Raw genomic sequence first — 13290 nt, 5'->3', positions numbered from 1 at the left:
CCACAGCTTCACTTCTGGCTTTTTAGTGGTAAACTGGAGAAATAAAATTTCCTGACTGGGCTGACTTCAAACCATAATCCTCAGATTTCAGTCTCTTGATTAGCTAGGATTATAGGCATGTGCGACTGGAACCCAGCATAATAAATTATTAGATGAATTGAAAGGGTAATTTTTGGTGTTTTTACAAGTGCATGCACACTAGATCACTAATCCAAAAAAGAAAAGAAAACGTAAGCATATAAACGTGTCTTCTTTTAGGAAAAGGTATAGTGAAATGCTTTAGCTCAACCCCCTTCTATTTATGAGATCAGGGGCATAGATTAGCAGACTGACCAATATGCCCTCGTTTTTCTATCTCCAACTTAATGTTAAAAGCAGTTAAAATGTTAAAAGCTAAGTATTGGGTTGAAGAAAAAAAAGCATTACATTATGCTATGCAGGTTATATTTGGACTTATTTTCTAAGACATAAAGAGACTAGAAAAAGATTTATGTAAGTTTGCAAACACCCTGACAGTGAATTACTAAGGGAAATCAGGCTTTACTAGCTTGTTAAAGGCAAACACAAAAATGAAAGCACCTAGCCCATGATGACACTGTCAGAAAGATGATTAGGCTAACTGGAACAAGACGACAGTCTACATGTTTGTAACTATGGTATAATATGCACATTCGATGTTCAATTAAACTTTTGATGAATTTCAATATGAAATTATTTTTAATTGCAATCAATTAAGCTTGTATGGATTTTCAAAATTAAAATATCAAACAAAGCATAAGGGTAAGTTCTATCATCATAGACTCTTTTCAACTAAAATACTTGTGCCTTGGCTCTCTGTCACATGTGATTGATAGTGGTAACAAGAAGGTCTTTCTACTTAGAAAATCTTCTTATTCTCAAAAGAACAATCCCTCCCTAAAGAAATACTCATTGCTGATGAATTCATATAATGAGTTTCAACTTGAATGATGTTCAATAACTATAGGTAATGGTCCCTAGAAAATATCAGCTTTCATCTAGTAACTGGGTTTATTAATTAAACATACATGTATTAAATGACAGTTGTTTCTGTAGACCCTGCTGGATATGGAAGACCACAGGGGGAAATGCACCACAGGATTCCTGATCATCAGTTTTGCATCTACATTAAATACAGTCACACTGATGATGAATGACCATACAAAAGACTATAGTACAAAGAACTCGAAAACAATATGAGCTAAAAAAGCTCTGAGAAAGATGATTAATCAGAGTGGCCCTAGTGGAAATGACTTGAGCCAGACATGAAATACCAGAAAAAAAAAACAGCAAAAAGCATTCTGTACAGAGCCCAATATATTATCAGCCCAATATATTATCAAGAACCAATGCTATCAAGGGTAAATTTGGGAAATAAGGTATTAGATAGCTGGCCTTTTGGGTCTTAAGATTTACATTATTAAATCCAGACATAATTTAGAACAGCTTTATCCTTAGAGACTAGAAATGACATATCACATGTTTTTTAAATCACTTTAAATAATTTTCATTTACACTGTCATGTAGGTAGCAAGAAAAACTGATGTTCTATATTTTTAAGCTCCCTTCCTTATTCAGTCAAAATTCTGATCTGATATACTAGGGAAAAATCTGTCTCTTGCAAAAATAATTTAGTGCATTGTAGATTAAACAACGTTTACTGAGCAAAAAGTAACATTCACATGTTCAAATCCTCTACAGATGAAGAAATGTACAAAATATGGCAGCAGAATTCCCAGCAAGAACCAAACCTATAAAGAAAGATGTCAATCTGACTTTGAAAATATAAGTTCGGAGAGGAGAAAGATGGCGCCGACACAGTAGGGAGGCACCCCGACTCCCTCCAACTGAATAGCGAGCTGGGAAATCCAACATCCAACACCCCATCAAGAACCCAGCAAAACCAGCAGCCAGAAGCAGTGGAGATACACAGGAAAACACAAAGGAGTAAAAAAGAAGAGCCGAAAACCTGGCCCAAACAGGGCTAGGCTGGGAAAAGGGAACCCGGCGATCGGCAAACAGGCTTCCGGGAGCGCAGAATCCAGACAGCGGGAGACCCCACGGTCACTAGGGAGGGTGCAGACCAAGACATACGACGGCGGCAACAAGAAGTTCGGGTCCACACCGGATTCGGACGGACGGCGGCTGGGGAACCCAGCACGGCAGAAGGGGGGAACCAGGGACGCCACCACGACACTTCGCCACCCCCTGAAGGACCAACGGCTGTGTGGGACACACACACAATCCAGGATCAGTGAGTCCCCCATTACCCCCTCACCCAACGGGAGACCAGCTATCAGAGACCCAAGCCCTACAAAGAAGCTAGATCTCCCTCCCTCCCCCTCCCCACCCCGAGGGAACAAAGAACCCCCAAATCAGGCGGGAAGCTCCCATCAGGTGCTGGGAAGTCAGTTTAGCAGGGGAAGGGCGGAGCAGCCCCAATGCCACACAGGATACTGGATGGGCCGAATCGGCCCTGCCCCCTTCCCAACAGGGGCTGGGAGACAGCCGGCAGTGCAAGCCCCACCCGAGGCACCTGGACCTCACGGACTCTTACAACTAAAATCACAGGCGCTGGTGGGCAATACCAGCACAGCAGGGACACCTGGGCCTGACCACGCCCGCCCCCCCCCCCCCCCCGCAGTGGAGGCGAGGTCTGAGGGCGCCAATCCACACCGGGACAGTTGATCCCACTGGGCCCCACACATACCACCCCCCACAACGGACTCGCAGGAAGGCGCAAACACAACCCAACAACCCAGGGCTCGCTCTGGGAGGCGTACCCCGCTAAAGTGGATGGGGCCACAGCGCCAGCGCCTATTGTAGCAGGCGCACAGCGCACAGGTGGGAGGGACCCCCGGTGACAGCGCCCGCTCTGGTAGGCATACCCCGCATAGGTGGGTGGGGCCAGAGCGGCAGCACCTGCTCTGGTAGACGCGCCTACACAGGAGGGAGGGCAGAGCTATAAACCAAACCTGAGAAGCTACCCACAGATCTCCAGATGTGCAAATCACAAAGAAACAACACAGTTCATCAAAGAGCAAGCCAACTTGCCAGCTCCAGAAAGTAGCACGACTGAAGAGGAGATGGAGAATAAAAAAGCAAATGAGGCCATGTTAACAGGAATGATGGAAAGTGTCCGAAATGAAATCAGAAAACAATTCCAGGAGTTTAGAGCAGAAATCTTGAAGGACACCCAGGAAGCCAAGAAAGAAATGGAAGCAAAAATGGATACAATGCAAGCCTCCTTTAAAGAAAATCTTAACATCCTGAGAATTGAAATGCATGAAAAAATAGATTTAAAATACAACTCTTTTTTTTTTTTTTTGCCAGTCGTGGGCCTTGGACTCAGGGCCTGAGCACTGTCCCTGGCTTCTTCCCGCTCAAGGCTAGCACTCCGCCACTTGAGCCACAGCGCCGCTTCTGGCCGTTTTCTGTATATGTGGTGCTGGGGAATCGAACCTAGGGCCTCGTGTATCCGAGGCAGGCACTCTTGCCGCTAGGCTATATCCCCAGCCCCCTAAAATACAACTCTTTAAAGGAAGAAATTTCCACGATCAGAGCTGATCTGACAACCATAAATAGCTCTCTTACATCCATAAACTCCACAATTGAAACCATAACACAAAGAGTTGACCATATGGAATCCAGAATCTCTCACCTGGACGATAAAGCAGCCGACAACAACCAGAAAATGACCACACTCCAAGAAACGGTGAAGCTTCAGGGCAGACTAATCCAGGAACTAATGGACAAAGACAAGAGATATAATCTGCACATAATTGGAATAGAAGAAGGAGCCGAATACCAGAGCAGAGGGCTTAAACATGTCCTCAATAAAGTTATTGCAGAAGGCTTCCCCAATCTCACAGGGGACCCCATCCAGGTAACCAAAGCCTATAGGACACCTGGCAGGCCAGACCCCAGAAAAGCCACCCCAAGGCACATAATATTCAAGACTTCAAACCTCAAGATTAAAGAGCAAATTCTGAATTCAGCCAAAGCGAAGAAAGAGATTTTCTACAATGGAAAGAGGATTTGAATAACAGCTGACCTATCCACACAAACTTACCAATCACGAAGTGAGTGGAAGAACACCATCTAAGTACTTCAGGCTAAAAATATGCAACCTTGGATCAAATATCCAGCGAAATTGGAGTTCACATTCGAAGGGAAAACCAGATCTTTCCACACCAAAGAGGAGCTAAAGGAGTATGTGAATAAAAAACCAGCCCTACAGCGAATTCTAAGCGGGGAGCCCCACCCAACAGAGATCGTACAAGACACACAGACAGAAACAGAAAGAAACTACAATAGTCAAAGTCCAACAGAAAGAACAGCTCACTAAAGACAAGAAAAAAAAAAGAGGAAAAACCAACCCAACAAGAAAATGGAAGGAGAGGGGCTGGGGATATGGCCTAGTGGCAAGAGTGCTTGCCTCATATACATGAGGCCCTAGGTTCGATTCCCCAGCACCACATATACAGAAAATGGCCAGAAGTGGCGCTGTGGCTCAAGTGGCAGAGTGCTAGCCTTGAGCAAGAAGAAGCCAGGGACAGTGCTCAAGCCCTGAGTCCAAGGCCCAGGACTGGCCCCCCCCAAAAAAAAGAAAATGGAAGGAGAAAAAACACCCTTATCCTTGATCTCTTTAAATATAAATGGTTTAAACTCTCCGTTAAAGAGGAGCAGACTGGCAGGATGGATCCGCGAACAAAAAGTTGACATCTGGCTGGGGATATAGCCTAGTGGCAAGAGTGCCTGCCTCGGATACACGAGGCCCTAGGTTCGATTCCCCAGCACCACATATACAGAAAACGGCCAGAAGCAGCGCTGTGGCTCAAGTGGCAGAGTGCTAGCCTTGAGCGGGAAGAAGCCAGGGACAGTGCTCAGGCCCTGAGTCCAAGGCCCAGGACTGGCAAAAAAAAAAAAAAAAAAAAAAAAAAGTTGACATCTGCTGCCTACAAGAGACCCACCTTACAGCAAGAGACAAAAACAGGCTCCGGATGAAAGGATGGAGCAAGATCTACCAAGCAAACGCACCTACCAAAACGTCAGGATGTAGCCATCCTGATCTCAGACAAGCTGGACTTTTCATTAAAATCAACTCAAAAAGACAAAGAAGGGGCTGGGGATATAGCCTAGTGGCAAGAGTGCCTGCCTCGGATACACGAGGCCCTAGGTTCGATTCCCCAGCACCACATATACAGAAAACGGCCAGAAGCGGTGCTGTGGCTCAAGTGGCAGAGTGCTAGACTTGAGCAAAAAGAAGCCAGGGACAGTGCTCAGGCCCTGAGTCCAAGGCCCAGGACTGGCAAAAAAAAAGACAAAGAAGGACACTACATATTAATACAAGGAAAAATCCAGAATCAAGACATCACGGTGATAAATGTATACTCACCGAACAAAAGAGGCCCTACATATGTCAAGCAAATTCTCACAGAATTACAGAACAAGATAGACGCAAACACAATCATAGTGGGTGACCTTAATACCCCACTCTCTCCAAGAGACAGATCCAACACCCAGAGGATTAGCAAGGGAGCTGAGGACCTAAGTAACACCATATCCCAAATGGATCTGACAGACCTAAACAGAATCTTCCATCCTACAGAGACCCAATACACCTTCTTTTCAGCAGCCCATGGATCATATTCCAAAATAGACCACGTCATAGCCCACACAAAGAACCTCAGCAAATACAAAAGTATTGATGTCATCCCATGTATTATATCTGATCACAGTGGATTAAAGGTAACCCTCAACAACAAAGGATACCACAGAGGCTATACACACTATTGGAGGCTAAACCCCACACTGCTATCCAACACTTGGGTCACAGACCAAATTAAAGATGAAATCAACGAATTCATAAGCCACAATGACAATGAAAACACATCACAAAGAAACCTATGGGACACAGCTAAGGCAGTACTGAGGAGCAAGATCATTGCCCTCAGCACTCACATTAAAAGAATGGAAGCAGAGCAGGTGAATAACCTCACGATGAAACTAAAACAACTAGAGAAACAAGAAATGACAGAATCTAAAACAACTAGGAGGGGAGAGATCACAAAGATTAAAGAAGAGATAAATCTGATTGAAAATAGAAAGACCATTCAACAAATAAATAAGACTAAAAGCTGGTTCTTTGAGAAAATAAACAAAATTGACAGACCCCTTGCAAGACTTACAAAAAAAAGAAGAAAAGAGACTCATATACGTAAAATCAAGGACTCCACCGGAAAAATTACAACAAGTACACACGATATTCAGACAATCATAAGGAGCTATTTCCAAAACCTCTACTCAGCAAAAAACAATAATTTTACAGAAATGGATCAATTCTTAGAGAAGTACAAACTGCCCAAACTGAACCAAGAAGAAATAAATCAACTAAATAAACCAATAACTTACAGTGAGATACAGGAGGTAATCAAGAACCTCCCAACAAAGAAAAGCCCAGGCCTAGATGGATTCACCAATGAATTCTACAAAACCTTTAGTGAGGAGCTAATACCAATACTCCTCAAACTCTTCCACGAAATAGAAACAGAGGGAGAAATCCCAAACTCATTCTATGAAGCCAATATCATACTCATTCCCAAACCAGGCAAAGACCCAACAAAAAAAGAGAACTACAGACCAATATCACTAATGAACACAGACGCAAAGCTCCTCAATAAAATATTAGCTAACAGGATCCAGAAACTGATCAAGAAAATCATACATCATGACCAAGTAGGCTTCATCCCTCAGTCACAAGGATGGTTCAACATCCGTAAATCAATCAACGTAATTCACCACATAAACAGATCTAAAATTAAGAATTACATTGTTATTTCAGTCGATGCCCAAAAAGCCTTTGACAAAATACAACATCCATACCTATTAAAAGCTTTGGAGAGAACAGGAATAGATGGAACATTCTTCAAAACAATAAAAGCCATATACAACAGACCAACTGCTAATATCATATTAAATGGAGAGAAACTTAAATCATTCCCCCTAAACTCAGGAATAAGACAAGGATGCCCACTCTCCCCACTTCTTTTCAACATAGTGCTGGAATCCCTAGCCATAGCAATAAGGCAAAAGGAGGACATCAAAGGGATCCACATCGGCAAGGAAGAAATCAAGTTATCCCTATTCGCAGACGACATGATCTTATATCTGAAGGACCCAAAAAACTCAGTACCCAAACTCCTACACCTAATAAACCAATTTGGCAAAGTAGCAGGATACAAAATCAATCCACAAAAGTCAGCAGCTTTTCTGTACACCAGCAATATACAAACAGAAAAGGAAATTATGGAAACAATTCCATTTACAGTAGCCAAAAAAAGAATAAAGTACCTAGGGATCAACTTAACCAAGGACGTGTTGGACCTATTTAATGAAAACTATAAAAATGTAATAAGGAAAATCAAAGAAGACACAAGGAGATGGAAAGACCTCCCATGCTCATGGGTAGGCAGAATCAATATAGTGAAAATGGCCATATTTCCCAAATTGTTATACAAATTCAATGCAATCCCTATCAAAATCCCAGCCACATTCTTCACTGAAATAGAGAAACCAATCCATAAATTCATATGGAACAGCAAAAAACCTAAAATAGCCAAAGCAAATCTAGGCAAAAAAAAGCAGTGCAGGAGGTATCACAATACCAGACTTCAAGCTCTACTACAAGGCCATCATAACAAAAACAGCATGGTACTGGTATAAAAACAGATCGGAAGACCAATAGATTAGAATTGAAGACCCAGAAATAAAACTGCACTCTTACAGCCAACTGATATTTGACAAAGGAGCTAAAGACATACAATGGAATAAACATAGCCTCTTCAACTACTGGTGCTGGGAGAACTGGGCAGCCATATGCAGAAAACTCAAAGTAGACCCAAGCCTATCACCATGCACCAAGATCAACTCAAAATGGATCAAGGACCTCAATATCAGACCAGAATCCTTGAAACTACTGAAGAACAGAGTAGGAAAGATGCAAGAACTTATAGGCACAGGAAGGAACTTCCTGAATAGAGTCCCGGGGCACAACAAATAGGGGAAGGACTCGACAAATGGGACTACCACAAATTAAAAAGTTTCTGCACAGCTAAGGACACAGCCACCAAACTAGAAAGACAGCCAACGATATGGGAAAGGATATTTACCAGCACAGCAACAGACAAAGGCCTGATATCTGTCATCTACAGAGAACTCAAAAAACTAAGCCCCTCCAAGCCCAATAAACCTATTAGGAAATGGGCAAAAGAGCTAAAGAGAGACTTCACAAGAGAAGAGATAAAAATGGCAAAGAAACACATGAGGAAATGCTCAACATCCCTGCTAGTAAAGGAAATGCAAATAAAAACAACCCTGAGATACCACCTCACCCCAGTTAGAATGGCCTATACTCTGAACTCAGGCAACAACAAATGCTGGAGGGGGTGCAGGGAAAGAGGAACCCTTCTCTATTGTTGGTGGGAGTGCAAATTAGTACAATCACTTTGGAGAACAGTATGGAGATTTCTCAAAAAGCTCAATATAGACCTACCCTATGACCCAGCCATACCACTGCTAGGCATCTATCCTAAACAGCAAACCCCAAGATATCAAAAAGACATTTGTACTTCCATGTCTATCGCGGCACAATTCACAATAGCCAAAATATGGAAACAACCCAGATGCCCCTCCACAGATGAATGGATCCAAAAAATATGGTACTTATACACAATGGAATACTACATAGCGATTAGGAATGGTGAAATATTGTTATTCGCAGGGAAATGGTCAGAACTCGAACAAATAATGTTGAGCGAGACAAGCCTAGAACACAGAAAACAAAGGGGCATGATCTCCCTGATATATGACTGTTAACAAAGGGAGACGGAGAGACAGTAGACACCAGGTCTGTGAAACCAAAAACTGCTTGTCAAATAGTATTCCCCACAGGATTGGGGCAGCAACCCAACATTATTAATGAAGTATGGCAAGAAGAGACAATTGGGCATCTACTACAACTTGGAGACCTTCCATTTCTTGACTTTTTACTCAAACAAGAGGTTGTACCTAAAGTTCCTCGACCTAAGAGGCAATCTGACCTGGTCAACAGCAGTAACTATGTGAATCGAAGGATTCTCAAGGCCTATAGTGATTCTCAGGAAGATGAGTGGCTCTCTGCCGCAATTGACTGCCTAGAATACCTTCCAGACCAGATGGTGGTGGAAATAAGCAGAAATTTTCCTGAGCAAGCAGACAGAACAGACTTAGTGAAGGAACTTCTGTTTGATGGTATTGCCAAATATTATGGTAGCAGAGAGCTACTATTAAATCACTTATCTGATGTTCATAATGCAATTGCGGAGCTCCTAGTAAATGGAAAGACTGAAACAGCGTTAGAAGCTACCCAGCTCTTTCTGAAGCTTCTGGATTCCCAAAACAGAGAAGAGTTTAGAAGACTACTGTATTTCATGGCCATTGCAGCACATTCTTCCGAATTTAAATTACAGAAAGAAAGTGACAACAGAATGGTTGTGAAAAGGATATTCTCAAAAGCTATTGTCAACAATAAAAATTTATCCAAAGGCAAAACTGACCTTCTTGTACTCTTTTTAATGGATCACCAAAAAGATGTGTTCAAGATTCCTGGAACTCTACATAAAATTGTCAGTTTTAAACTAATGGCCATACCGAAGGGAAAAAATCCAGATAAAGACATAGGCTAAATTTACTGCCAGAGAATGGAAGAAAGTGATTATTCCAGAAGTACACAGAAGACAACCAAAGATGAGCTATTGAATTTATTGAAGACTATCCATGAAGACTCAAAATTGTCTGCCAAAGAGAAGAAGAAATTGCTAGGTCAGTTCTGTGTCATCCAGACATCTTCATTGAATATTTTGGAGATGGAGTTTCTGATATCTGTATATAATTTTTAATAATAAATTATGTATCCTAAAGATCCAATCATACTTGTAAGCTTGGAAGTCCTAAATATGTACTTAATAAAAAATCTTTATTAAAAAAAAGAAAATATAAGTTCCTTGGGGAAAAGTCTCAGGTCTAATGTTATACAGTTTCTACTCCTCAGTTTTGTGCCTGATCACTACTGATAAAAATTTACTGAGTGGATAAGCAGAAAATATGGACAACATTAATTTTAACGTTGTCAAGGCAAAGCTGAGTGCTAAGGGCTCATGCCTGCAATCCAAGCAAATCATGAAAGTTGCTGAGATCTGGAGATTAGAATTTTAAGCTAGCCAAGACAGGAAAGTCTGTGAGACTCTTAGCTGTGATTAACCAACAAAAGGTTACACAAGGAGCTATGGCACAAGCAACAGAGCATCAGCTTTGATTTAAAAAGCTAAAGGACAGCATCTAGGCTCTGAGTTCAAGACTCACACACCAGAATGTGTGTAAGCAATTTTTTAAAAGCTATGTGCTATATCATATCAAAATTGGGGTTTGAAAACAGATAAACAATATTGTTTTAGGTCAGTAACTTTTCTAATAATTTTTCTCATTTTTAAATTAGAGGTAACAACATTAAATTACTAAATAAATTGATAACATTAAATTTCTGTGAAGACATGGAGAAAGTCACATTTTAGTGCCTAGTAACAATGTTAAAAACAAAAGTACAGTACAGAATATTCTGGTGTGTTAGTCTTATTATTCAATGACTTAATAGGAAGTAATCAATCTCATAATTTTTAATTTCATATGAATAGCAACTGTCTTGAGCAACTTAGAATACTTTGGTTAATGAAACAAGGAATTAATATATCTGCTATCACTGTAAAAGCATGGCCAAAGCTAAAATTTGCAATCCTACATTACGACTGAAATTAGAATACATACTGTTACTTTTATCTCACTATGAATTTAGAGAACAAAACGATCCTGAAATTTTCTATTTACGCTCCTGGACTTATTTAGCATATGTCCTTTAAATGATGAATATTCTATTTTTTCTAAATGTCTGCATGCATTTTAAGTTGAACATGAAGAAATGTACTAATCTTACATTTATAGGTATAAACTGTAATACACTTTTTTTTTTTTTTGCCACTCCTGGGCCTTGGACTCAGGGCCTGAGCACTGTCCCTGGCTTCTCTTTGCTCAAGGCTAGCACTCTGCCACTTGAGCCACAGCGCCACTTCTGGCCATTTTCTGTATATGTGGGGCTGGGGAATTGAACCCAGGGCTTCATGTATATGAGGCGAGCACTCTTGCCACTAGGCCATATCCCCAGCCCTGCAATACACTTCTGTTTTCCAACTGATTTCACTTATTTAAGCTCATGTCTGTTGGACAGTGTCATAATGGCTGTGTGCTCTTATTGTTGTGTTTTCCTTTAACTAGCTAATAAAGCCTGCTTTCCCTTAGTAACCCACTGTCAGGGTGTTGTCTGCAAACTTGCATAAATCTTTTCCATCTTTTTCTAGTCTCTTTATGACTTAAAAAATGAAGTCCAAATCTAACCTGTAAAGTATAATGTAATGCTTTCTTTTTCAGCCCAATACTTAGCTTAATCTGAACTGATTTATCTAATATAGTCACTTAAATTGTTATCCAACCATAATAATTTAGAATTTACATGAAGTAACTCATTTTTCCTCAAATTTGGGCATTTACCAAGTTCACGTCATAGCATGGCTGCTGTCATCATTCACTTAGAGCTTAGAGCAAGTGATGGCAATACTGTATCCACAATTCATGTTTTTTACTAATGTGAGAAAATGTATGGCCAGAGTAATAAAAGGAAAAGTACAACTGTAATATTATCCAATATTATTAAATAAAGATGCTTGAAAAACAATGCAAGCCACAAATTGTTTTAGCCTAATTCATCCAATTCTGCTTAAGTCGTTTAAATAAACATAAAATTACTCTGAAGGCTTAACAATTTCTACAAACAAGCAATCAAATGCATTGTTTCTTGTTAGCATGTGAATTGGGTGCTACCTGCCCCCTCTTTCTTACATTTTAAACCTAAGAACAACTATGTGCCTGATCATCCAACTATTCTTGAAGTCAAACAACTATATATTTTTGTACCTACTATGAGCTAGGTATTTCACTAGATTCTGGTTATACAAATGTTTACAAGAAAAATATTTTTTTCCATTTCTTTTAGCTCAGTGGGAAATACAGACAAGTAATGAGCAAATACACAACTAAAACTAGCATGAACTGTGATAAGTCTTAAGAAGAAAGCAAACAAAAAGATAGGCTGCATTTTCATATTCTTTATTTATAAAGGATCAATGCTGCTGTAAATACAGAATTTTTTTAAAAATTTCATTCCACTACCATCAGATGCAGTTCCCTATTTCCTTTAGTGAAGCGATATATAAGCTTTCTAATGGTGTCTTCAGAAATTTATAAAATGTAAATACTGATTTGGTTGGTCTTTAAGATGTGTTTAACTGTGAGGCTATTTAATAATGTGGATGTGATTTGTTATCCAGTATTAAGTTCTTAGTCATTGATTTTTGTGCTAAAAAATAATAGGAAAGAGGGAAACTGCAGCTTTCATTACAGACTCCTTGACTCCTGTGGAGTTACTGTAAACTCCCATTTTGCCTCTGGGTAGTGGGTTTCCAGCATTTCTCTCGGGCTTTAATTTTCTAAAGCTGTGCTATATATGTTAAAAAAAAAAAAAAAGAAAAAAGTAGATTATTTTAGGGGAGATGTAGGTGTAGAATTATTGCTTATGTCATTTCTTAAGCAGTTAATGCTCTTAATGCTTAAAAGAAGGCTAGCATTGTTTGCACAAAAAGTTGGTGATTACCTCCCCCCAAAAGTAAACTTTTTATGTCATCTTATAATAAAAGCTGAAAAAAAAACCTTTGTTTCTATTTATAATAAAAAATGCTTTTCTATATGTAACCTTGATAACAGATTTTGAAGAAATCATGTAAGATGATAAAGCATTTGAATGGTAGAGTAGATGTAAAAGAAATTCAGTTTAAAAGAACATTTGTTTTTACATTAAATGTTTATTTGAAATATAAAAAAAAAAAGATAGGCTGATGGCTCATGCCTGTAATCCCAGCTACTCAGAGTCTGAGATCAGAGCATCTCAGTTCAAAGCCAGCCTGAGCAACAAAGTCTGTGAGAATCTTATCTCCAATTAACCACCAAAATGAAGTAGAGTCACAGCTGTAACTCAAGTGGTAGAGCATCAGCCTTATAAAACCTAAGTGACAAGTCCAGGCCCTGAGTTCAAGCCCCCGTACCAACACACATACTCGCACACAGAGTTGA

General features: G+C 40.2%; 1 protein-coding gene and 1 pseudogene across 1 annotated transcript in view; one reads left to right on the top strand and one right to left on the bottom strand.

Moving 5' to 3' along the window:
- The window catches only part of LOC125340059, a 73787-nt pseudogene extending 63803 nt beyond the window's left edge, over positions 1 to 9984 (top strand).
- Positions 1 to 13290, bottom strand: part of Chsy3 (chondroitin sulfate synthase 3) — a 120592-nt gene that overhangs the window by 73450 nt on the left and 33852 nt on the right. The window lies entirely within an intron of this gene.

This window comes from Perognathus longimembris, chromosome 22 (assembly GCF_023159225.1).
Source record: "Perognathus longimembris pacificus isolate PPM17 chromosome 22, ASM2315922v1, whole genome shotgun sequence".
Taxonomy (NCBI): Eukaryota; Metazoa; Chordata; class Mammalia; order Rodentia; family Heteromyidae; genus Perognathus; species Perognathus longimembris.
The sequence above is the reverse complement of the archived record's forward strand: the minus strand, read 5'-3'. Positions and strand labels throughout refer to the sequence as shown.